Source organism: Cyprinodon tularosa, unplaced genomic scaffold, assembly GCF_016077235.1.
Source record: "Cyprinodon tularosa strain WSP-4 unplaced genomic scaffold, ASM1607723v1 ctg22, whole genome shotgun sequence".
In the NCBI taxonomy this organism is placed as follows: domain Eukaryota; kingdom Metazoa; phylum Chordata; class Actinopteri; order Cyprinodontiformes; family Cyprinodontidae; genus Cyprinodon; species Cyprinodon tularosa.
Window position 1 is genome coordinate 2,312,603 of NW_024038821.1, and position 26,969 is coordinate 2,339,571.

General features: G+C 36.3%; 1 protein-coding gene across 4 annotated transcripts in view; it reads left to right on the top strand.

Annotated features, from left to right (window-relative positions):
* Positions 1-7,595: 7,595 nt before the first annotated feature.
* The window catches only part of LOC119784187 (1-phosphatidylinositol 4,5-bisphosphate phosphodiesterase beta-4-like), a 90,676-nt gene continuing 71,302 nt past the window's right edge, over positions 7,596-26,969 (top strand). For 2 of the 4 annotated variants that reach the window (XM_038286133.1, XM_038286135.1), the window contains exons 1-2: positions 7,596-7,882; positions 13,164-13,209. The gene's annotated coding sequence lies outside the window, so the exon portion shown is untranslated. The remainder of the gene's footprint in view (positions 7,883-13,163; positions 13,210-26,969) is intronic. The other 2 variants (XM_038286134.1, XM_038286136.1) reach the window with 1 other exon arrangement.

Genomic DNA, 26,969 nt, shown 5'->3' on the forward strand with positions numbered 1-26,969 from the left:
GAGATACTTTGCCGATGGAATGAGACCATTTTTAAATAAATATTTAAAATAAGAAAAAACAACTACATTGTCTTATTTCAAGTGCATATTATCTAATTATCTTATTTTAAGAGTAAAAAAATCTCCTTCTATTCATCTTATTTACATACTCAATTTATGGGTAAATACACTTAATTTAAGAAATGTTTACTTATTTCTAGATACTTCTTGCAGTGTACTGTAGAGACAGCTTAGTCTTTTTAAGGTGAAGATCTTTAAAAAGGCACCATAACATTTATATTTACAGTAATATGGTATACAGATAACTCTCCTTTTTTCATTTTCCATAAGGCCATAATAGTTAGGCCTGGCTGAAGTTAGCTCATGAAGGGTCCAGAACCTGTTTAAAAGCAGTTAAAGAAAATGCTACTTTATGAAACTTTAAACTGTCATCTGTTTAGCCTTGGATGGTTGTTTACACAAAAGCCACTAAGCAAATACATAATAAACGGAGACAGTAGATATCCTGTATTAAGCAGGTATGGAGAAGTAAATATAAATTGTTTCTAGTCAGAGTACTGTAACTGTAACTGTGCCAGGAGTACAATATAGTTTCATGGTTTCACTAAAACATTGTTTTGATTCTAACACTACGGTACTTTTATTTTTGGAAGTTAATTTGAGCAAAAACCCAATGCATGATCTGTTGTTTTTCACAAGATCGTCGGTCTTGCATCACCGTCTATTTTAATTTGTCATAAAGATATTTGAAAACACCTGGGCACACTTTCTACCTGCATAAAAGACTATTATTATTGGTAGGTTTGTTTCTTTTCTTTTTTTTTCTTTTTTTTAAATTAAATTAACCTTTAAAGAAATTACCTTTTGGGGCTTAAGTAAATAACCACCAGTGAGCATGATGATGTCCCTCAGTCAATTTGGTTTAATCAAGGGATGATCACTCCATTTTCATGACAGACAGCTGGACCAGCTGGAGGAGATCAACCAAGATAAATGGAAGTAGGACATTAAAAGGATTTATCATAACAAACATGCTATAAAGCAAAATTCAACATCAAATTTGAGCATTATGAACTAATTTACTATTGATTGCCTCATAATTAACTATTTAAATTTCTGGTTTTACTTTAAAAATTATATTAGAAAAGGATAAATTGGTAATGTAAAGGAATGAAATAAAAAAAATTTCAAATGTTGAATTAAACTAGAGCCTCAACAGAAAAGCATTGGCACCGTTTTTGAGACTTGGGATGTTTTAAGAAGAAACAGAATCTGCTCTGTTTTCTGTCCCGACTTGTAAAGCTTTACTCATCCTGCTAACATGGATTTATATTAAATACAGATCTAAGACAAAAAGGGGTGTCACCTGCAGCTTACATATAAACTAAAACTTTTTTTAAACCTTGTTTAAATAAATCCTGAATACTCTGTAATGCTCAACTTCCTCCTATTTCACATGTAAACTATGCCCATTCATAACATATGAGGAAGTATCTTTTGACTTCCCACCTGCCCAGTGCCATTAAGCTCTATAGAGAGTCTTGTGATATGAAATCATCTTTAGCTGAAAATAGAAGATGATATTTAGGCGATACCGTTTGTGTAATAATTTGAAAAGACCACATTGATGTGAGAGTCCCGCGCCTTTGAAAAGGTTTGTCTTGTTTGATGTTGAATGTATGAAATGCACCACTGTTTAAATTTCCATTTTGATGTACTATATGAAGCTGTATTAATAGACCGTGTGCACTTTTTAGTACAGTACCACTACTGATGATGCTTGTGATGAGCAGTATTCTTATAAAAAAGGAGAGACATTTTTCTTTTATGCCTTGAATCACTTTGTTTAACAGGCCCCATATTAACTTAAATGTATGCACTCAGAAAATGTAATTATATATGACATTCAGGATAAAAATGAAGAAAATATTTAGCGTAAAAGGAAGTTGCTTGTAATTAAAATAAATGTGGCTTTTATTGAACTTTGCTGGGATGGAGTTGTTTGTCTTAATTTTGTCTTTAGTCAACTCAGCTTCATTTTTAACGTTATTTATGTCTTTTTGCATTTAATTTCTTTTGTTTTTAATTACATACATACAACCACCTTATGGTTTCAAATATTAATCAGTTCTTGTATTTATATTTTGTGTGCAATGAAGGGATAGATCAAGCTTTTTGTAGTGATGTTCGATTAAAATGTTATAAATATTTAATCTCATCTTTTGTAGATAACCCTCTTGGCATCTTTATTTGGTATAAATCTGGATTAGATTGGTCCCAAAGGCTGAGGTTAATGGTTAGTTTGTATGGTCCTAAAACAACTAATCTCTAAAACATTGTAGCTGTTGCTGTTTTCAAACCTTGAAACCATCACATTTGCATTTGGGTGCTTATTTACACAGGAGTTAAGGATTATTTCTACAGGTAATAAAGGTTGGAGGCATTGCACCACTAAAGATTCGCCTGTCTAAAACACACAATCATAGCAGAACATGTAATAAGCTTCAGGTCAAAGGGTTATGGTTAAAATGTAAAAAAAAAATTTGGTTAAAAGTCATGCTTGTATTGATCGAAAAAGTTTTAATCTGACTGTAAAAGTCTGGTAGCTACTTTTGTGGAAATATGCAATGCAAGCCTAAGCATTTGTAAAGGTTTATTGAATAACATTCCAATGCACCTCTGTTCTATAATTAATAGTTTATTTTCTTGTAACACAGAGTCTGCTCTGGTGTTCTCCCTTCTCTGAGAAGCCATCAGCTTTAGCATCCAGAATCAAAATAATCTGGATTTGCACTAAACAAGGTGCCAATAATTATGTGCAGAGAAGGTATTAATTGCTTCCGACCTTATAAAACCTCATCTCGAAAAGAATCATAACTATCCCTTTAAAATATTTTCAGGCATTAAATATTAACTCTGTCTTTCTGCTGCAACAAAGATGAGTTATCTATGTTTGAAACACATCTTCAACACATTAAAAGTATGTGTTGGAAATAAAAAAAAACTTGTTGGGCCACATTTCAAAAAGCTTATCACTCATGAGACAGTCAGCAACCCAGTTATGGAGTTTGGCAGCTCTCATCTGAGGCAAATGGACTCTATGTAGCATGGCTATTTCTATGATATATAAGTGTCACATTCAAGGGCAGTTGGGAGCAAGAGGCAGCCTTCACAGCCTACTTTTCTATTAACTCCAAGGCATCAATAACCTATCTTTCAAACAACCAAGGGAGAATTTAACTCCACAGAGAAGCAGTGCAGAAAATACCCATTTTTGTTTCTGGGGATACTTTCAACACATTTATTTATTCAAGCTGTAATCTTTACACATATACTAATATAGAAAAAAACACATTTTGCTCCAAACCAAACAGAAACCAGCAAAGCCTCTAACTCTTGGTGTGAGGAGTCTCCTAATAGGTCTGTCTATACCTGCAGCTCATGTCCTTGTCCTTGCGAGCGGGCAAATCAAACTGTGTCTATAACTGCATGCTGTTTGCTGTTTTTCAGACCTCATAAACACTGTCTCCTTCTCAGTCGCAGCTCCTCAGTCCAATCCCAACAGGCATCAGGAGCCAAGGGCGAGCCCAGTCACCCCTAGCAACCGCTGTGACCACTCAGAGGCCTCTGCGCAGCAGCAACTAGGAAGTGAGCTAATTAACCCTGAGTTCAGGAAGGAAGGAGAGCGACTTTTTAATAAGATTCACTGAATTACATAAACAGTGACGCCCCTTCATGGAACTCCATGGAATATTATTGCCCTGCGTCTGTCCATCTGTTGCTGGGATGAAGAGGAGGAGGTGTCCTTTAACTGGACTTTAATGAGGCGCAGCAGAAGAGGAGAGGTCTGCAGAGTGCTAATGGGCAGGTACACTAAGCAAACACACACACACACACACAGAGGAAGATACAGACATGTGAGTGGTGTACTTTAAGTCTTTGGTCCCTGAGTGCAGAATTTGCCTATACTGCCTCAATGTGAATTTAATCTAAACTTAATCCTAAAGCTAAGAATGCCAACACAAACCCCTAATCTTAATCTGCATTGGATGCATTTCCAACTGTAATTCTAACATTATCTCTTACTATACAAGACTTTTGAATTATATAAAGCCTAAAATAGCCCCCCCGGAAGAGATGGAGTAACATTTTCCTTTAGTTTTTTTTACTGTTTTCCCTAAAACTGTTATAACTACTAATCAATATATACATTTTTTTTGGTTGCCTATTTAGAAACACATTGATTATAGAGCAATTGAAAAAATTGTGTCTTTGGCTTTAAATGGTAAATGTAGAAAATACTTTTCTAAGTTTAACATTTAAGTACATATTTAGCTGATTCGTAGGGGTTTCTGAAAATCAAAAAAAGAAAAACCGATGTTAATTTTTATAACCTTGGGCAGAGTGTGAAAACTTTTTCTGTAAAAAGGGATTCTTTGCAAAGGTTTCTTCTACTCTATGGATTCAAGTAATAGTAAAAAGTGTACGTCCAGGAAATTACTCAAGTAACAGTAAATATATATTTAGTAAAATGGTTTGTCAAGTACTAATATTTGGATCTTAATGTCTGATTTAATACTTAGAAAATATGCAATTAGACAGAGGTTATGGTGTGAATTCTTATATTTTAAAGATGGATATAAACCAAAAATACAAAAAAATTTACAAATTCATGTGGAAGAAACCCTTTTTTCAAATCTGTTCTTTTTTCAACATTAAATATGTAAAAAAAAATCCTTATATATTTGTTCAGGTTGAAGGACTTCCACTGTTTACCGTATAGTCACCTGATCTCCAAACAGCTCAAGTTACAGAGGACAGAGTAGCTGGAAATTTTACTCCAGTAAGAGAATTGATATTTCACATTACTCAAGTAAAAGAAAGAAAATAATACACTAAAACTACTTATAAAAGCATTTTTTTTTTCTTTTTCTTTTACCTAATGAGCTGAGTAAACATAACTAGTTACTACCCACTCTTTTGGTACTATGCTACAACCAGCAGGGATGCGTACACCCATTCTGTGCCTGACTTTCATAACTTGCAACTGATAATTACTTTTTAAAAAGCTCTGTTTTATGGCGGACAGATAGCAACATCAGATAGGAATACATGTTAAAAACAAGACTATGGATATAGAAGTCTATATATATATATATATATATATATATATATATATATATATATTTTGTACAGCCCCAAGCACTGTAAATTCTACACATTTATAAGGAAAAGGCTTGGGACACTAGGTGACATGGTCCATAGACGAAAAAGCAGGATAAAGGTACTTAGCAGTTGATAAAAGAATATACACATATAATATTCAAACAATCATCCAAAGATGTGAAATTTGGATGAGCAAGTAGCAGAGAAACAACAGACTTGCATTGTCATCAACAAGCTCTGCACATGTCTCTGTCTAGATAGTGAACCCTTCTTCCTAATACATTGAGTTTGTTTTAATTAATGTGTTTTCCGATAATGACCTTTCTTTTTACCATTGCCATTAAGTTTGGAACTGGGCTGAGGTTTTAATAAAGTTTAGTCTTGACAAACTGTATCCATTCCAGACTAGTTGTGATTTATATGTTTGGGATCATTAAACCAGTGGTAGAGTTAAGGATTTAAGGTTATGTTGAGTAATTTTTATATTGTCCTAATTCATGAATTCATCAGCTCTACGCAGTGTCACAGACTCTGCATCAAACTTATTTCACCAAATCAAAACACTGAAAAATTGCACCACATGCATTTAATTTTCTCCCACACTGTTTACATTTGATCACTGCTGCTCTTTAAGAGATGGAAATGTCATGAGAGCTGTACATATTGAAATTCTGTTTTGTTTACACTTTGTGTATACAAAATGACAATAAAAGTTGTCTAAGTCATTGTGCCAGTACTGTACTGTACTACTGGTTGCAAAACAAAAAGCCCCTAATTAGGAAGCTACCACCATCATGCTTGGTAATTGCTGCAGTATTTTTACTCTAAATCTCCAACATCAAAACTTCTGCAAATGTATACATACTTTCTAGTTAGGCTTACTTTATTACCACACAGAGTAAGATGGAGGGTTTCCTATCATACCCCTTTCACCTAATCTTGTGGAAGAAAATTAGAATATTCTATGGATAATGTCTTTGATTGGGGGAAAAATGATTTTAAAGCTTTTGTATTTTTTTTCTTAAAGGAATATAGTTTTGTTCAGTGGTGTCAAAAGCACACACATTTGTTACTTAAGTAGAAGTATAGATACTGCAGTTTAAAAACACTCTGGTAAAAGTTAAAGTATCAACTTGACCTCTTTACTCAAGTAAAAGTGAAAAAGTATGTTCTCCAAAAACTACTTAAAGTATAAAAGTGAAGTAACCTTTAAAAAAAACAGCCAGATGCCACTATATGAACTAAAAGCCCAATGTTTCGACTATTTTGAAAAACTCTTTGAGATAGGGCCAAGGATGAGGGAGGACTTGGTGGTCTTCATCTCCTGATATGCTCTCACCTGTGTCCAACCTTTCAGACATTTCAACATCTTTTTCTGAATCCAACATTGTAGCATGGCACGTTTGTAGGTTGAAGAACACCTGCTTGCTTCTGATGATTTCCTTTAGCTAACCAATGAGTGTTTGGGTTATATGACTCATCCAATTACAATAGTTTTCACTAGATCCAATTACAATAGTTTTCACTAGATGTGGATGGCACCAATAATCTGCATTGGATTGCGGTTTTATGTTTATAAATAAATATTTATAAACATAAATCCGAAGCCTAGAGCAACAAGTAATGTATGTTTTAAAAATGTAAGGAATAGAAAGTACACATACTTGTGTGAAAATGTAATGAGTAGAAGTCCGAAGTAAAGCGGAGGTCTTCAAAAGGGGGTCCGTGACCCCTAGGGAGTCCACAGAGGTACTGCATGGGGGTCACGAAAATTTTTGTTGATTCGACTTTTTTTTTTTCATATTCCCCCCTGCAATTTTTTTTTTTTTTTCAGTAATTGAAATGTCTTTAATTTCACATTAACATGACTTCAACACACTGTAGGGTGTTCAGTCTTCAATGCACACATTCAGCGACACACAGGAGCTCTTTCAAGCTGGGCACCGTTTCATTCACAACACCTGTCCCATCAACCAGGAATCAGAAATACTTTAATAATCCCAGGGTGAAATTACTTTTGTTACATGACTCCATATGTAATACAGCGACTATAGGACCAGTTTGATATAACACAATTTCATACAATATATATAAGTAGGCCGTCAGTTTGGGGGTCCTTGACCTGGAAAACTTTGAAGGCCTCTGGAGTAAAATATAGATACCTAAAAAGTAATGAAGTATTTGTACTTTGTTACTTGAGTTTCACTCTGAAAAAGCAAAGGAACAAGGTTTTACATTAGTAAAATATATTAAAAAAGATGATAAAGCTGAAAAGTTAATGGATTTCTAGTGATCTAGAGGGGCTTCATGAAGCAGCCTGTTACTGACTTTATAAAGGGAGGCACTGTTTGTGTTTTATCAGTGCATGGAGGCTACAGTAGTCATGCTGTTAGAAACAGGAGGAGGAGCTGGGTATGGTTCTGCTGGATGACTCACTCTTCTATCAAACAGAGGCACTCTCATTCAGTCTTTGGGTGTCTGCGGTGGGTGCAGGGGAGGGCAGCGCGCTGCCTATCAGAGGAGGCTCCCCTAATCAAAGTGTTCTCCACTGGAGGGCGAGTGTTACAAGAACACCGGGACGCTCCGGCAGGCTGGAGAGACTGCTGGGATAGAGCAGCAGCTGGAGGGGGAGAGAAAGAAAGAAAGAAATCCCCAGCAGGACTCCGCCAAACATTATCTCCGACGGATTAAAACCGCTCTCTGCCTCCCAAATCACGTAAGAAAAAAAAAAAAAAAAGCTTGTCTATCATCCATTTATGGCTGTTATTACAACATTTTGGAGTTATTGTGTCGAGTGTTGAGTTTAAATGCGTGACGGTTGATGTCCATCACTCCAGCTCTCCTCATCCAGAGGCACTCATCCTCCGCCTGCCTAACTCCTGTGACACTAACCGCTGGAGACTGTAGCATCGCTCAGCTAGCCGGGCGCTTTCAACACGGACATTTAGCGCGGAGGTGTCGAATATAGGGAAGTTACTATCGTCGAAATTGGCTCCTCTGTCGGGTAAATACGACGGAGGCTTGACATTGAAATGAAAGGCAGGGGTTTATTGATGTTTCCAGCGCCTGGGAGGCTAGCCAGAGAGGCTAGCTGTAGCGGGACAGCACAGTGCACTCAGGCAGGGGCAACTAACCGACACACAGCTGCCTCACTTTTCCCATTTACAAGCATATAGATGTCACGGTTTGCTTCCTCTCGATGTTTGCTGCCAGAAGTTTGATTAAATGATAATATTACCACCTGCATAAGATGTCCCAGGGCTGCTTAATGACTGCAGCTGCTGTGCATCCATCCCCGAATGCATGCTGTTCTCCTGCAACTGGAAAGATGAAGTTCGTTTTATTTTAAATATATGTTATTGTATGTTTATAGACTGCTGTGAAATGTTAAAGCTGAGGACCAACAGCTTAAATGTTTCCTAAAAGAGAGAGGATCCAGATCAGTCTCCTTATAAAATGTCAATAAATTCATTATTCATTCAAATTCAATCTCATTTTAGGGATGCTTTGAGGAAGAAAAACAACATAAAACATATATGCACAAAAAATGTAACTGAAAATTATTTATAATTCCTAAGCATATATTATAATACTGTTATAGTTAGATTAATTTTATATATGGAGTTGGACCAGGGCTGTAACAAGCCTTTTCTTTTCTTTAAGCCGGTGAAAATTATAGAGCCTTTGTTTTTCTTCTTTTCCCACTTAACAGTCATTTCACAGGAATAGGTGATGGAGAGGCAGTTTAAAAAATATTTACTTATGCTACTCAAAATATTAACATCTACTGTCATTGCAAAAAAAAAAAATGCATGTGTAATATTCACTTTGCAAAAGGCTGGTTGGATTGCAAGAGTTTCCAAGAGTTATGCTGTTTCCCAGTTGTTATGAAGTTGCATTTTTCATACTTATGTAAAATTCAAACATTTGGACACAGTCTGGCTAAAAAAAAAAAAAGAAAAAGATTTTATTAGTGATGGAGGTGGATAGAGATCTGCCTTTTCCTGGCCGATAGCAATTTTGTTGAGATCTGACTGCCTGATTCTGATCTAGCTTTTAAATAAACAAAGAAAATAAACACAGAAAAATGCAAATATACTGCTGATTTATTTGTTTTGTCAATTCATTGATCGTAACAGTTTTAGTCCTATAGTATTATTTCCATTTAAGCATCATACCACATGCCTCTACTCCTCTAGCTTTAATTAAATGATAATGGATCATCTTTAATGGCCTAACCTAGGTTTAAGCTCATTGTTTGAAATATCTGTAACATTTTTAGTTAAAGTAAGATGTACTTACCTGGTGTGTAATGATGCCAGGGCGACATTTACCACTGTTTTATTTACAAAGAGTCAATAAACAGGATTCTACTTTGGACAACTAGCTTTATGCTTAAAGTACAGTCCTGTTTGTCCAGGAATGAGTATCTGGTAACTCCATTTGTCTATTTGCTCTGCAAATAGAGCATACTGTGTCACTTTGACTTGGCTTGGCAGCTCCTAAAATTAACTAATAAATGAGCTCCGAGGGCAGCTCAAGCAATACTCCACATGTTCTGTCCAATTTGCTGTGTCCATCTATATATTATGAGACATAAGCCATATTTGCAGAGGAACCAGATTCTCTGCTCGTAAACTGCAGCTCACAGGTGCGTTACAGAGTGTCGTAAATGTCGTTTTCGGAAACAAGCTTTTAATCAAGTAGCGCAGAGCGTGTCAGCAGCCGTTATTGTAAAATTGAAAACGGCCTCCCATTTGCCGTCCTACAAAAACCCTGTGCATCTTCCTCTACCTGTGCTAGTCTGGCATGATTATGTGAAGGAAAAACAAATTGTTCTCGGAGATATTGACTTTGCCACATGAACGTTTCACTGGTGATTACAGAGGCAAACATTACGCTCTCACACACAATACCAATCCCTTGCCTGTGGCTTAAAGCCAGACTGAGAGGCATTTTGATAAATAAAGGTGGACTAAGAAGCTTAAAAGCTCGCTGAGGGCGTTCATGTTTTATTGTTTTCATTAATTGTGCAGAGGGCATTGCATTGATATATCTATATCTATATATATATATATATATATATATATATATATATATATATATATATATATATATATATATATATATATATAGATAGATAGATATATATATGTATATATATCAAACATATATGTTTATATCATATATATATATAACGTGTGTGTCTTTGTATGGGTTCTAGACTTGGTGTTGTGAGGGCTGATTGATTATAATCTAATCAATTAAGGCTGGGCAATTAATTAACTGCAGCTGCAATATAATCGCAGTTAAAAAAAAATGCAATTTTCAAATTGTAGAGCAACCCAATTTTGGTCCCACAAATGCAGACATGCAAACAGACTCGCAAAAGTTACAGTAAAATCCTGCAACAATGGACTCTCGGCAAGCAGGTTTTCAAAGAGATTAAAATACTGAAACTCTGAAATGGAATGCTTGTAGTTAAGAAAAAAAAATCGCCTATTGTAAAAATAAGCAAGTATTATTCTTAGAGCATCTGACTTTAAAATATATATCTGTGTGTGTTCTCCAGATATATGTAGTTTTACTTTAATTGTGGCATTTGCAAAACTCTTAATTTAGCATTTCCAGACAGATAGAGGATTTAAACTCAGAAATAATGAAACAGCAACATTTTACTTCTCCATTTTGCCTTCCTGTTATCTGAATAAAGTCTTGCTCTCTCTCCACCATTCCTTGCACAAATTATTTAGACTGGTTTGACATGGGGAAGATACTTTCCTCATATATATATTATTAAATCTCTCGTTCCTCTGAATTACTTTTTTAATATCTCACTTATAGCTAAACTTTAAATCTTCTTCATGTAACAGCTTCCTCTTTGTTAGCTTCAAGGCAGATCAAGCTATAAAATTGACCAATTCTGGCTAAACCTCTTTTCAGTGCCTCTTCATATTTCATTTCCTGTTGCATGCTTTATAATATTCTTTATTAGCAACACAATCTTTCAGCAGACACCTTTCGGTCAATTTTAATGCCGTGACCGTTTCTTCTTCTTGTCAGTTTCCTTCTAACAGGATTACAGATATACGTCTTGCAGCTGTACACTAAACAGAAAGCAATAACCCCTGCACATCAGGGTAGAGATATATCAAATTGGATTGCAACAAGTAGGCTGGGATGCATTTTAACCTAATTTACAGCAGTAGAGATTGAACAATTATTGCAGTTTGGTTGTTTCCATCTCTACTGAGCCAATCATATTTTTGTTGCTTATTGTCTGGCTCGCTGTAAGCCATACAGTATAACCTAGAGTTGCGATTTACTTATTGAAAGTAAGACGACAAATAAAAAACAAGAAAGAAATGAAACATTTCAAATTTAGTCTTTTCTAAAGTAAATGGTTTTGTTGCATTTTGAATAAAATATTTGAAAGATCTTGTTTTAAAATGGGCTCAGAGAATATGCTCCATAAAAGATAAGAAATCATGTTCTCTGTGGTTATACTATGGTAAGCTTGCCAACATTTTATTGATCTGTTTGGAAAGGGTTTTTCTTTTTTTACTGGTAGCTCTGAAATTGAATTCCACTTCATGGTGGTTTACTTTACAGTACTTTGCTCTATTGCTCATTTCCTCCCCTTGGTTTTATGTCTAACTGCTTCTTTTATGAGCTGAAAGGCTGAGTCAAAACCTTTGACGATTTGCATTGTTTTTTATTTTAATTTATCCTTCAGTATATTAAGTTTGATCTCATCTTGTTTTCTTTATTTGCATTTATATGATTGGGTTAGAATGAACGATTATGTATAATAATTCCTATACAAATAATTTTGATTTAAATGTAGTTATGCTGAGAAGTGTTTCGTCATACACAACATTGTCTTATTAGATTTGGCCATAAAAGATAATTGTTAATGAAGGTTTGGAACCATTGGATCAAAGATTAAGTCATCCATTGGGGTAGAAATAAATCTCCAACACCAGAGTCTCTGTTTAAAGTGACTCAAATCTGAGACGGACCTGAACAGGAGAGCGTGCTGAGCTGGAGGAAACTTAAAATTGCTGAATTTTTTAGCCACCCATATGGACTAGACTTATATCTTCTAAAGAAAAAAAACAAAGATTAAACAATTTGGAAACAGAGACAGAAAATAGGGCTGAAGGTATGTAAGTCTTTTACATTTAGGATAACTGTAACAGCAATCGGGCATTATGGTGGAGCAACATGATGAAGTCTGTTTTGCTACCAGTGGTACAGTTGCATTGCCTACACTGGAAGGAAAAATAAAGACTTCCTCTGCTTAAATCAGCTGTGTGGCTAAAACATGGACAGAATTGGACGTTCCAACAGGATAATGTCTCTCAACAGACATCGAAAACTGGTTAAGAATAGGCAGAGTTTGCTTCTGGAATAGTTTGACCTTAAATCTATTGAGAATTTATGGATTATTCTTATAAGGTGGGCATGTGAAAGAAAGTATACAGTTTTTTTTCCATGAGGGAGTTTTCATAATTATGACAGGGATTCAGTCTGTTGCATTAAAGTGTCATTGTGTCTCTATGAATATCGGTTCCACTCCATAGTAAGTGTGAAATTTTAGGAAGAATATTGTTCAGTGGCAGAAATCCAGTATAAATCATCCCCAGTTTCGTTTTTTTTCTTATCAGAAGCTTGAGAAATTTGCCAGTTGTCCTTATGGATGTTTCAAAACCTCACCAAATGATCTGTGAATGTGGAAGCTCTGACTGCCAGATGGACTAAAAGGCCGGCAGACGAGCAGCCTGGAACACCAACTGACTTCCACTACTCACTGTTGGAGTAGTATGTTAAAAACATGTTGAATTACAGCACACAAAGTCTGTTGTGTCTGCCCTTTGTGTTTTCTTTGGCTAGGAATAACACTAGGATCTCATCCATCTACCATTGCCTGGTGTGGTTTTGAGCCATTTCCAGATAAGTCCACAAACTGAGTCCATTTCTTTTTTCTCTTACAGGCTGAGACATGAACCTCTTCCGCTGAAGATTATTGATGCTGAACTGGTGAGTTCTTGTATTAGTGCAAACCGATTAATCTAATAACCGATTAATCTAATCTAATAGTCAGTTTTTTTTTTTTATTAATCGATTAATAATCGGACAGCAAAAGGTTCCTTGAAGAAGACTTTTTCACAGAATTGAACCAGGTGAAACAAAATGTTTCGACTTAAGATGTTCTGGAAAGAGCATATTGAGAAACAAAAATATACATTTTTTTATTTAAATACAAAATGTTTATATATTTTTTTATAATTGTGGTATAACTGCTGCTCTAAGTGGGTTGTTCTGTCAGCTGAAGGCATGTTTTAGACTCCCTCTAGTTAACAATTAATCGATTAATAAATTAGTTGACAATTATTTCAACAGTTGATTAATCACGATTAATCCGATTGTTTCAGTCGTAGTTACTAGAAATGATCAGATGGTTATTTTCCCCCTGTATATAAATATCAAACCTATGAACTCTATTATAATCTTATGAATATTCCCAGAGTTACATTTTCACATAAGTCTTTATTGTTTAAAACCTCATTAATATACATTTACATATGTCCAGTTTCTGCTCTCTTTGTTTGGTGTTGGCGGTTTGGCTGGTGTCAAGATGCTAGATTTACATCCTAGCTGCAATCGCAAACATACACCTTCAGGTATGCTAATATATATTTTCCCCCTAAATCCACTCACCAGCATACAGTGACCTCCCAAAAATTGAAGGCCTACCAATTGATTAAATCTTATCTGGATTCAGTGAAGTTATTCATGCAGTTTGGTCTTAACAAATCCTTGCTGTAGAGTAGAAAACTTCCTTGGCACATGTAGACAACCTGCTTCATATACTATCGCTGAAATTGCCCGACAGAACACGTTTAAAGATGAAAAATGGGGGGCCCTATTAAGTACTTCTCATGGTTTTTGCTCTTCAGCATTGCAGACAACAGACAGTTCATTACATTTCCACAGAATGAGAAAAGCAACAAAGCTGATTTTTCACAGTCTCATTCATGTGAGTGAGAGGTGCAGCATTTGCTGATCCACTGCCAGACATTACTCACTGATTAGTAGGTTGCATGAGTGCTGTTACTGCTGTATGCATCTGTATGCTCCCCCGTGCCAAGCTTGGCGCGCTGAAGTTGAGATGCTCTCTATAATGTGTTTGGAATTAATGATGTAATCTACATTAATGGTGTGTAGCATGAGTGCTATTTCTGATTAATTGCTGCATGCCTTGTGTTTATTTTATTCAAAGTGGGGGGGAAATTGGATTGGGTTCAAAAAGGAAGTGAACTGTTGCTATAAAGAGGCAATGAATACGGGGAATTGGTGCATAAGAGAATTCTTTAAAAAAACAACTTTTCTCTGGAGGTGGATCAATGTATTGGCTGGCAGATGAATCAAACAGACATTTCCCTTTTTAGCAAACAGTGTTACAAATGTATTTATGGAAGGTGAAAGTGGCCACAGGGGTAGTTGGATAAAACAAAGCCATTTTTACTTACATGTATGTACTTCGCTATTACAAACTCCCAGTTTTAGGTTTTCTGTTTAATGCTTGATCTTAGACATGTAGCTGAAGACGCAGTGGATATTTCAACCCACTGTATAGCCTCCAATGTTTAATGCAGCTCTGCTTTATACTGGGGATGCAATCAATTTCACATGCATGTACCTAGAATCATTTTCCCTCTAACAGCTGGTATTAAAGTGTACTCTAGACCAGTAATGCACTATAAAATGAAGACAAGTCCCAAGAAGGACAAACATTAGCAGACTTTAAGCAGTCAGACTTTTTAGGAGCTACTTTAGCTGTATGGGGGTATATTTCAATAACAATGATAAACTATATTACGAATCTTAAAATTGCATCTTAGCTATACCGTATTAAAACAAAAACATCTTTGTCCACTAACAATATTCAAGAATAAGATCAAACAAAAATAATTTGTTTAAATTGAATTCAAGCAGTGTAACATCAAGTTTGCATGAGTTTAAATTGATTGGAGGATGGATGTGATGTAATGAATGACTGGTTGTTTTAAAACAAAAAAATGAATTTAACTTTTCACCATTTAAATATTTTCTTTCTTCTAATGAAAGAGGAGAAATCAATAGTTTAAAGAACTAATTTCTTTTTCCTGGATTGTCTCTGACAAGAATTGTTTTTCCAAAACTTTCAGTTTATCTAAACTCCCTCCACCTTAGTCTGCAAACAGACAAACCAACAGTATATAATTGTGTTCACTTTTCTGACAATAACAAAAAGTCCAAGTATATCACAAGATAAGTCCTCTAAATCTTTTTTTCTGGCAAACGCTGGAGGATTTTTTTTTTCTACCAACAGTATATAATTGTGTTCACTTTTCTGACAATAACAAAAACCAAGTAAAGCTTAAGGGGGGACCAATTAAATCCTAATTTTTCTGTTAGAGACAAAAAACAAATCTATAAGAACAAACAACAACAACAAAAAACACTCCTACACGTTTTTCCTTTTATACATTTAAATCCACTGAAAATGATTGTCCTCTGCAAGGAAAAGCCCAATCAGATTAATGGAATGAAGGTCAGGCTTTCATATTAAACCAGACATGTTCAGGACCTCCTGAATGGTTAGGATGCCAGTGCTATCTGAAGCAGCTGCAGTGTTGCATTAGTGATGTCTGGACTCGCAACAGAGTCAACACTCCTAATCTTGTACTGCAAATATTTGCATAGATTCAACACCCTGGAACTCTGTCCTGCCTGCAGATACATTTCCAGACCTTGACATTGGCAGAAAATGCGATGGTGAGCGTCACTTAGGGGGACTAGCAGGCAGCAAACAGTTGGATAAAGAAAATGTGTCTTATTATGCAGCTTGTTTTGAAAGCCTGTCAAAAACCCATAGATAAGTATTATTTGGAAATTACATACAGTTATCGAATTATAATTTCAATAATACTGAACTATTATAGTCTCATTTTCTAGTTTGTTATACAATACAAAATTTATTGTGTTCAACATGGCTATTAAAACTGCTGCAACAGGAATACATTTTTCTTTTCCCATGCTATGAAATATCAGGCATAACTTATGGGTCATTTGGCTTGTGAACTCAAACTGACAAGTATCTAAGATACAGACGCTGTGTAATCATGGATGCTTAGTTCCACTGGCCCGTGACACACCTAAAAGGTTCAGTTTCACCCCCTGCTTTTTGCACCGATAACCCACTCAATTCAGCTCCACTTAGCAGCCTCTGCATCAAATCTAGCTTCAACCCTGAGTAGTTCAGATGTTGTAGATTAGAAGATATGCAGCATCACTGTTTGCAACTCAGAGACTGAGCCAGAGATCAATGATAAAAGCTTGTGCCTGCAGGGGGGAATACAATGACATGATAGTCTTTGCAGACTCTCAGCCTTCAGCATACTCGGGGGAAAAAAGGGGAGAAAGAGAAATACAAAATAAAAGCAGAGGAGGGAATGCTCACAGATAAATCAACAGATGGGGAGCCACAGTCACCAAATTAATATTTACTCTTTTTCTCACAAAAAACCCTGGCCGTTTAGCTGAATCACCAACTGCTGAAGGAGCCTGGTGTGACTGAAAAAGACTTTGAGGAGCAAAAACAAGGCGTTTGTAATGAAAGACGAGGCTTGACTACACGTGCAGGTCTAAATATACGTTGGGACTCCTCCCTTGCCTTTTGCTAAATGCGCACACTCTCTGGATGAGCACATTCACTTTACCCATGGCTCAATCCACTTTGGGATTACATGTGAACGTAATTTGCACTTCCAATTAAACTGCTGACCTTCGCTCCAAAATGCAAAACTTTCTACCATCTTCTTCTCCTGGATCGCTATTAATACACTGCGAGGGATATGGAGATTTTACAAAACACTAGCAATTATTATTGAAGTCAGCAGATTTATAGCCTTTTTTTATTTTATTGTCTAAATTTTAGTCTGAAAATTAGGACATATTTCTGACAAATTTATGTAAATGGTTATTTTAGGAACATACCATTCATATAATGGAGTGAGCTCCGTTAAAAAAGCAGGCTCAGATGCTGAAAACATTACAGAATACTTGAGTCTGGCCAAAGTTGGCCCAAAGCGTCCTGCCAAGCCTCTAACTCGGCTTCGACACATGACTCGCTGGCCAGATCAGATGACTAGATAAACAGCAGGAATGTTGCTTCTTCCTCTTTCTGCAGCATTGTTCCCATCTGTTAGGGAAGCAGAAGGAGATGGTGTGTGTCTTTGTGAAGCTGCATTGATTATTCTTTGGTCTTTAAAGGCTGGGCGGGTTACGGTTAGGGCAGGGGGTTGGGGAGGTCAGGCTCTCGATACAGTTTTCGTTTGCAGAAATGAGCGTGACCGAGTAATATCTCCTTAAAAGAAGGAAACATGAGCATGTGCATGTTTCTCAGAGCAGCATTTGTAAGTAGCCTACTACTATTGAAGGCAGCAGTTATATTTTGCAGACATGCTTAGCTTTGTTAAAATAGCGTGCAAAAAGCATTGCCCACTTTTCCTGACCCAGAGGGGGTTTCTGGCTCTATGCAGAAATATCTGGATGAGATGTCCTTAAGTATTTATAGTTGATTTGATTTATGCTATTATTTGTTTTATCTCTTGAAAGACAAAGTGGATTTTAATGTTAAATTGGTCAGGCCTTCTTTAATGTTTACATTTCCTAAAATAAAGATTGCAAACAAGGAAACAAACAGATGCTACGAATAACCAAGCAAACTTTGTTCAGTCATGTTGTGTTGCCTCATATTTGTCATAAGACCCCTTCCACATTTCACAAAACCTCTTCTTGCATGTCGATAAACAGTCCTCTTGGCTCCTCGTTGAAATCCATTAGATGGCTATCATAACAAACTGTGGGAGAAAGATGAAGTTTGGTAAAGTCCAAGTATATCACAAGATAAGTCCTTTAAATCTTTTTTTCTGGCAAACGCTGGAGGATTTTTTTTTTCTACAGTGACATCATAATATTCCATAGAGTTACATATAATCATATAACACTTCACTATGTGTGTTTACATGTAGATTTTAGAAGGTATACAAGAATGACCTCAAACTTTCTCCTTTAAAACCTAAACTGAAACTTATTTTTCTTACTTTTTAATCTTTTTGTTGGGATAATTGTACTTAATACAGGAGATGAATTGATTGGTGACCATAATATGATCTTATTCTGGTGATGAACAGCTTGTAGAGTTGAGTGTTTGATCTCTTTCCACCCAGTGAACAAACCACTGAAAGGTCAGAGCAATTATGCTCTTCAGTGTGATGGTTGTCTCTGAAGGAAGATTCTGTTTCTATTGGCTTCTTTAAGACAAGTAAGGAGAGTAAATAAGTGAAAACAACTATTTAAACGGTTTTTTTTTTTTTTATGAAACCTTCAAGACTTGTACTTTTGGTACAGTCACAATAAGGGAGAGTAATATGTCGAGTAGATAACAAGAAGGCTACATTCACACAGCAGGTTTTGATGCTCACCATCATTTGCTTTTGGTAATATATGTTTTTTTTTTCTTCCAAGGCTGTTTTTACTAATAAATAAACATAACCAACATCAGACGTCACACAGCAGCTCACTGCTTATGGATGTAATAATACTTGTGACTTTTACTAGAACTAGTCAATAAAGTGTCGGACAATGGCATTTCTGTGTTAAACTGTTGAGTAACATAAGCTGACCCTGTCTTGACCACATAATAACAAGACAAAGGAAGGTAAATAAAAATTGGACAAAACTATTAAAGCTGACCTTTAGTGGAGCAGCGACTGCTACACTCTGCACCAGGGCCAGGGCAATACTCCAAATGTTGGAAAATATGTGACATGGTCGCTCTACTGGCTGCAGATACTTCAAAAGATATCTGACATGTATAAGATTTAGTACAACATATGAAAGTGTTTCAAATCTGATCTTTTTTAATAAAAAAGGACCTGACATAAGTGTTCAGACTATGATAAAGTCATCTATAGGTCAAGTTTGGGCAAGAAGATCAAATTTGTGTCACATATGCCTGCAGTGTTGATGTAGCTGAAGACTTGCTGGAAAAGAGCAAAGTTTTTCTGTTTAATCTGTAACACAGGACTTACTGTATTTTGAGATGTTTATATATTTACATATATATATTTCTTAATCTTCAGATTTGGATCTACATTCCTTATTGAATGACACAGACTGCTGTTGTAGTAATCTAATATGTTGAAGAGAATGGAAACTCCAGAAACCCTTATATCCACTCCTAATATAGATAAATACAAAGTGAAGGAAGAGACTCAAAAACAGAATTAGAGTTGAAGACCTTAGACTTGAAAGTCTTATCCTAAAAAGATGATCTCAATATGGGACATTTACAGACCGTTTAATGCTTGTCAATGCCTCTCCAGCTGAACCTCTCATGCAGAACAAAATAAACTTATCCCACTTTTGAACTACCGCCTTGGCAGAAATTTAAATAAAAGCACTTCTTGTTCTATTTGTTTGGACATTTTTTCATCTTTTTTTATTTAAGCTACCCGCTAGTCTGCACGTCACTTGTTATGTAAGCTAAATTCAACTGGTGTCTTCTCATATGAACTCTAAAAACCCTGAATAGCTTAGTATATACAGCAGTTACTAAATGGAGAAAATAAACACAGAGGTTACCAAAGATTGGGGCTCAGAAATTCTACATTAACAAGTTTTAATCTGGTTTTATTTTTAACGTATATGTTTCTGATCAAGTAAATCTTTGACTATATATACATATATATTTGGAAAAAAATGCCTTTAACAGCTGTTTGGACCCTTGAATAACTTTTTAAGGTGCATAAGACAACTTTTAAGATCAATATTTAAAGATTAGAAGATAAGATATTAATATCAAATATTAAATTATAGTTTTAACTTAATGCATTGTTGTTGGCTGACTTGTCTCTGCCGCTCAAACACTTCAGACTTAATTAAAATTTTGTTTGACCAAAGGATTTGTTAGCATTTCTAGTCTTTATAATAATTAATATAATACATCAATAACAATCTAAGTCTAAGTTTTTTTAGACATGCTCTGAAGTTGACTTTTAATCATGTTGGACTTTTACTGCAGCAATATTAATATTCTTTTATCCGATTGGAAATGTTCAACAAGCACATTTTGTGGATTATACGAAGGTGTAAAAGGAGGATTAACAAACCAGATGTTACTTAGACAATTAGATTTTGAGGTGCAAGCAGCATGAATCATTTACTGCACAGCAGAACACTGATTGGCCACCTTGTCGAGCACCTTTAATGACAAACAACAAATTATTTGTTCCATCACTATAATCAATACATTATTAATCACATGATAAATTTAAATGAGCTCAATCATTTCTTTTCGCATACTTGTTTGGTTTTCTCTCTTTCTCCTAAAGAGGGTTGAAGGCTAAAATTTCACTCCATTGGATCAGTCTCTACTCACCCCTCCTCTTATTGTTTCCCTACTGTACTTATGTGTGAACTCTTGTGTCAGGTTCTTGCTAGGCACGTGGTCTTGTTACCTACCTCAGAATTTAGCATGAGAGCTCTGGGACTAAAGGTGGCAAGAAAAAGAAATGCAGTAATACAGTTGACATGCATCTCCACCTAATACCTAATCATCTATAGGGGTGCCGATCAATTACCCACCACTCATAATGTGCCAATTTCCATGAAAAATTGCATAAACAAATCCAAATAGAATAGAGGAAAATGCACATTCTGAACACTGTGTGATTGAATAATTCTGTTCACTTTACAGTTTCTGACTTTTTTTTTGTAACAGGTGCAGCTGCTGAGAGTTATTTTTGTTTTTTAACTGGTTTGGCTAGTCTCATTGTTATGTATGCAAAGCAAAGCCAAGGAAGGAACACTTTAAATTCATTTCGTTAGTTTTTCATTTCAATCTTGCTTAAAGGGATAGTTCGGGATTTTTGACATGAATCTGTATGGCATCCCCATCACCAGTGTCATGCAATCACACTGACTTACCCCTGGCAGCATCCTGTGAGCAGAGTTCTCGTCCAGCTTTGGTCAAGCAGAAAGTAGTCCGGCAGGTTTGCTAGACCCAGCGAAATAAAACGTTTCTCCCCTACCAAAACATTATGTGTTCAAAAGAGTGATATTTTTGCATCCCAAAAACATTGTAGTGGAAAAAGTCACACGTCGTTATCACTTGGTCCTATTTTCTCTCTGTTCGTATCAGTGCGCGCCGTCATTCTGACAGCGAGCTCAACTTTTCCAGCTCATTTCAGTGCTAACTTAGCAGCTGCGTTTACAAGCAACGCCACCGAGCTAGCTTTAGAGCTAACTTGAAACAAGTGCACCATGATTTGTCGGCCACCCTGGATATCGCAGCTCCAGCTGTGGCTCCTGTGGCTCCGGCTTCAGCTTCCATCACTTCTCTGTCCACCCTCTCTCTTTCTGCCCGATCTAACTCCATTTGTCGAAGTTCATCGTCAGTGTACTCGGGTTCATAAAGATATCCCTTTGGCCCGAACTATCCCTTTAATATTGTGCACAGCATACAACCTCAAACTATTGTTCTTATTGTTTATTTTATGTATTTGTATTTTATTTATTAATGAAAATATTTCAGTTAAATTTAGTGGTCTTTGTTTTTATTCATGTGGTATCGAGTATAGAATATTTTCCGGAGTATATTGAAAATTTTAGTACCCTAATATATATATATATCTATATATATATATAGATATATATATATATAGATATATATACATATATATATATATATATATATATATAGATAGATAGATAGATAGATAGATTGATAGATTGATAGATAGATAGATAGATAGATAGATAGATAGATAGATAGATAGATAGATAGATAGATAGATAGATAGATAGATAGATAGATAGATAGATAGATCTATAATAGGTGATTTTATGGTAGAATATTGCAAGCTGACATAGCCTGTTGTAGCATTTATACTTAAATCAAAAAATGAACAGCCAATCCATGCGATGGCAGTGATCGGTACTGTCTGTGATCAGCCCTCCCGGGATTAGTGGCAGAAATCCTGATCGGAGCATCCCTATAATCATCTGATGCAGTATTCCCTCATGGGGGGGCTATCCAACAACTGACAGGGCTGTTTAGGTCTTTCTGACAGCCGTAGCTACAAGAAAAATTTATTCAACAAACAAAATACAAAACATTTATTAAAAATGGGGCAAATTCACAGAAAGCGAGATGCTTTTCTTTAAAATAGTTGAAAAGCCACCATTTCAAAAAATTTAACAAACATTTATTGGCTTTTGAGAGGGTATAGTTGCAGCATTGTTCCACTATTTTTGAATTAACTTAATACAGTTCCTAAAAACAACAATATTATTGTATAATATTTTTAACTGGAGGGATGGTATTTAAGCTCTCTATTGAAACAGACATGACTTTAAAAAAAAACAACAACAGCATAGAAATAAGCTCCTATTTTGCTCCCAACCAGTCTCCTTCAATACACAGCCCTCCATACACCCCATGCTATACAGTGTATGAATTAAAGCTCCATCTGCAGTCATCCTGCCCTGTATCCACTGAGTCATAATTGGAATATTCATGTAAGACAGTCAGCCCAAATGGAATTACCTAGACATACAGATGATCCTGTGTTACAGATTCAAGGCCTGCATGTCTGCAGCTCTGTGCAGAGGCTTCATCTCTACAGCGTTCCATGTCATACCAGCACAAATTATACCTTCTAATGGCTACAAGTATAAGCTGGGGTTGAATGGCTTCCGGTTATTGGTTTCTGCTAATGTAATCCTCTAATTAGCCAGAATAAAAAGGGAGAAGTGCTCTCCCTGTGTGTGAGAGATTTGCATGTCCTGCGAGACCCCAGCCTAATTTTGTCCTCGATAAGGACAATCGTCCATCATTCTCCAAGGCGAAAGAAGCTATATTCTCCCTGTGCTGCCTCTCTATGACTCACTAAGCAGGAAAAAAAAAAAAATCTTCCCTCTCACCTTTTCTTTCTGCCTACGTTTTACACGCTCTGGTTGCCTGTCTCCCTTTAGCCCCCAGGGAGCTGGCTCCTGACACCATCACACAGAAAAGAGAAAATTGAAAAGTCAAAGTGTATGTGAGATGTTTTGGTTTCTGTGCCTCTCTCTTATTGTTTGGCTGCTCTTCACTCTTCTTCCGTTGTTGACTCCGTCTCTCAGGATACCTCACTTTTGACTCGGCCTCTATTTTAATTTTATCCACGTTCTTTGCTCTCACTATGTGCTTTTCTATTCAAACCTGTGAGATATAGCTAAATTCCTGGAAGATTTATGAGATCAAGATCATGAGAGGGATGTTTCTCGTTAGGCTTTACCCTATCTGGGCATAGTAAGGAGAAAAATGGTTGCAGCCATCAGGTAATTAGGAGTCATATTGATGAATATGAAATAGTTAGTTGTGCATGTTTGTGCTATGTTGAAGGGTTGCCCTTGACTTGCATGTGTTATTTAATGATCTAAACCAGACTATATTGAGTAATGTTGAATAACTCAGTTTGCCAACAGTTGCATGGATTAAACCTTGGTTAAATAAAACATGACTTGAAATAAAACACATAGGGCTATTTAAATTCTCACAAATCCAATAATTAAGTCAAAGGATTTGTGAATTTCAACACCGTTCAGAATCACAAAAGAGTGGCAAGGAACAACTTCAACACCACCTTTACGCAGCTTTTTTTCCTCTGCTCTGCTTTGCTCTGCACCTTTTTGCCTCAGTCCTGATTTACTGTGGAGGTGCTCTGAAAACCAGGCACTTACCGCTGTTGTGTTGATGCCATTTTTTTGGCCCCAATACCGATACCCGATACCTGGCTGTGCAGTATTGGCCGATACTATACCAATGCCATCTTTTTGAAATTGATGTGTGTGTGTGTGTGTGTGTGTGTGTGTGTGTGTGTGTGTGTGTGTGTGTGTGTGTGTGTGTGTGTGTGTGTGTTTGTGTGTGTGTATATGAAGAACTGCATACTACTTGGATGTAAAATAATGGCTTTGTCAAGCTGCTGACTACCTTTGTGAAGCAGGAAAAAGACGAATACAAAGTGAATCCAGTAGAACTATTTATTGCCTACCTGGAATGGGTTATAATGGTTTTGGCTCTCAAAATGGTATCGGTGCCCTATTTGTTGGTACGCGCAGATACCGCCATTTTAGTGCTGGATTGGGCCCCCGCCTGATACTGGTATCAGGATCAGTGCAACACTACTTATCGCACAAGAATGCGTATTTATTATTATTGGGACACCTTTCAGAGAAATTAGCATGTTGTCAGTGAATAATTTGTGAAATGCAGTTGCTGTGCTCATCCACTTTCCTGCTGGTGCAGTTTCCTTTGTGCAGATGGATCAGGGGTCTGCAACCTTTTCAAAGAGCCATTTTGCCCTCAGTCTTGCTAAATAAACTCATTTAGATCCACAAAATATAACATGAGTTTTTGATAAAACACATCCTATTAACTTTTTGGAGCATGGGAAATCTGTTGCCATCATAAACGACCCCAAGTTTATTTGTATTTTTTGCTTTTAAAATAAGGAAAAAAATAAAATTATTCCTATAGATAAAGCATGGATTTTCTTTAACAGGCTATTATTTGATATAGAGAGAAAAATTAATAAAACATAGAATTTCTAAGCTAATAAAAAAAACGTATTTCTGGTTCTTTTAATCTCATTCCAGGGCCTGAAATTCATTGTGGGATAGCGGGGGTAGCGCATTATCTGATCCATCCTCGCAAATCTAGTTTTTATAATGAAGGAAAATCCCTTGTAAAAAAAATCATGACGATGTGTAGCTACTAAAATAGATGTTTTTGGATTTAAACGAAGAAGAACATCTCTGCTACTAGCTGGAGTGTGCTCTTCTTCTTTTCTTTTTTCTTCTTCTCTTAGAGCACAGTTTAATTTTTGGCTAGCAAACCAGTGGCTTTCATATTTAATGTCTTGAACCTTTAAAATATTCCAAATACTGATCACTGGCTAAAAGGCAAATCTATCGTCGTATCAACAGAGGAATCAGCTTCTAAAAAACAACACAAATCAAAAGTGATGCCAGAACCAGTGATGTCGGGATTGACCCAGATACTGCCGATCCTCCAACAGGAGGATATAACTAAGCAGATGAAAGCTACGTTTCAGCCTAACTGGCTCAAGCTACAATGAATGAGCTGCTTCATCTGTAACATGTAGGGTCCTTTACCCTTTACCAGCCATAGCTATATGACCTTAACTTTGCATCGCCACTCTGACGGTGTTTCTCCCACTGCAGCAGTAAAAAGGAAACATGAGGCAGATTCAGCTAAATTTGTCATGGCAAAAGCTATCCATGATGCGCAAGTGCAGAGTGAAGATGAAACTGCTTACTTTGTTGCAGAAAACGAAAAGACCAAGAAAAATTATCACACATATATGCATTGATCTGAGGTAAGAATATATAAATATGCATAGGTAACCTTACATGTTTTTTTTTTTTGGAAGGTTTTCCATTCTAAAAAAATATGTTCTTCCTTAACCCCACAGTTAAGTGAGGAAAATAGAGATGAGGCTAGGGAAAGGGCAAGAGAGAGCAGCTGAAACAACAGCTAGGAAGACAAAAGGTGGAAAATGAAAGCAACATGTTAATCTAGGGTGTGATTAGCACAATAGAATATCTGTTGTCATTAACTAATGATCCCCCCAAAAATTTAGAAATCCTCCCTCTCTCAGGCATATAAGAGGGGATTTCCTCCCCAATTTTAAAAGGGAAATTCAAGCACTGCATCCTGATGACATTCTGAAGCCAGTAAGAGCCTTTGTTGATGGTCCAAATAGCCACATCCAGCTCCAGAGCTGCAGGTTGCAGACCCCTGAGACAGACTCTGAATTGGCTCCTACAGATAGACTCGAGATTGATCAAGCGGTTTGGGCAGATGGCTGTACACACACCATCATGCTGCACTGCCCTGTGCTGCGCTGCAGAGGCAGTGTACACGCTCTTATTGACTATAATGGGTGGGTAATTACTGTGGAGTTCGTTAGGTTGAAATCCAGAAATGGACGTGGTGTAAACTGGTGATAAGGGAGAAATTCAAAAAGCTTTCAGCATTTGTTAAATGTGTGTGCCACGTTGGATAAAGGGGCCTTTGTGTCACTATGCACAAAGGAAGATCTGCCAAAATAACTTTAGTAAGCAAACCTTGTCTGGCCACTGATGGAGTTTGCTCACACTTAAATGATGCACTATGCATGCATTTAGACAAAAGCCAATACATAATAACTTATGTTTATGTAAAATAAACGCTAGAGCACAGAATTCCTCATCCCAAAAAATAAGCTGGTGGTATTTTTTCTGAAAGGAAAAGAAGGAAAAAAGCCAGTTTCTGCCCTGCTGATATTACAAGCATTAGTGTGTAATATCACAGAAGGTAAAATATCTTCTCTGCGTTGTTTTCCTTCCTTAATGCTTCACCATTGAGTGCTGTGGACTATTCCACTATTGAAATAGAACATTAAAATTATTGTTTAATTATTGTTTTGTAGTTGCTCACAACTGAGCAGACTCTCTGACGGCATTTCTGTATATGAAAAAATAATTGTTGTACTCCAAGAACGGTTTGACAGAAAACTTTTGTGGTTTCAATCCATGACTTTCTCCTACCACGAAACAGGTGTCCAGCACATGACTCCAATTGAATCTTTTGTCCAGGTGAACACAAGGTTATTTATACTCCTTCACTTTTTTGCCATGATCTT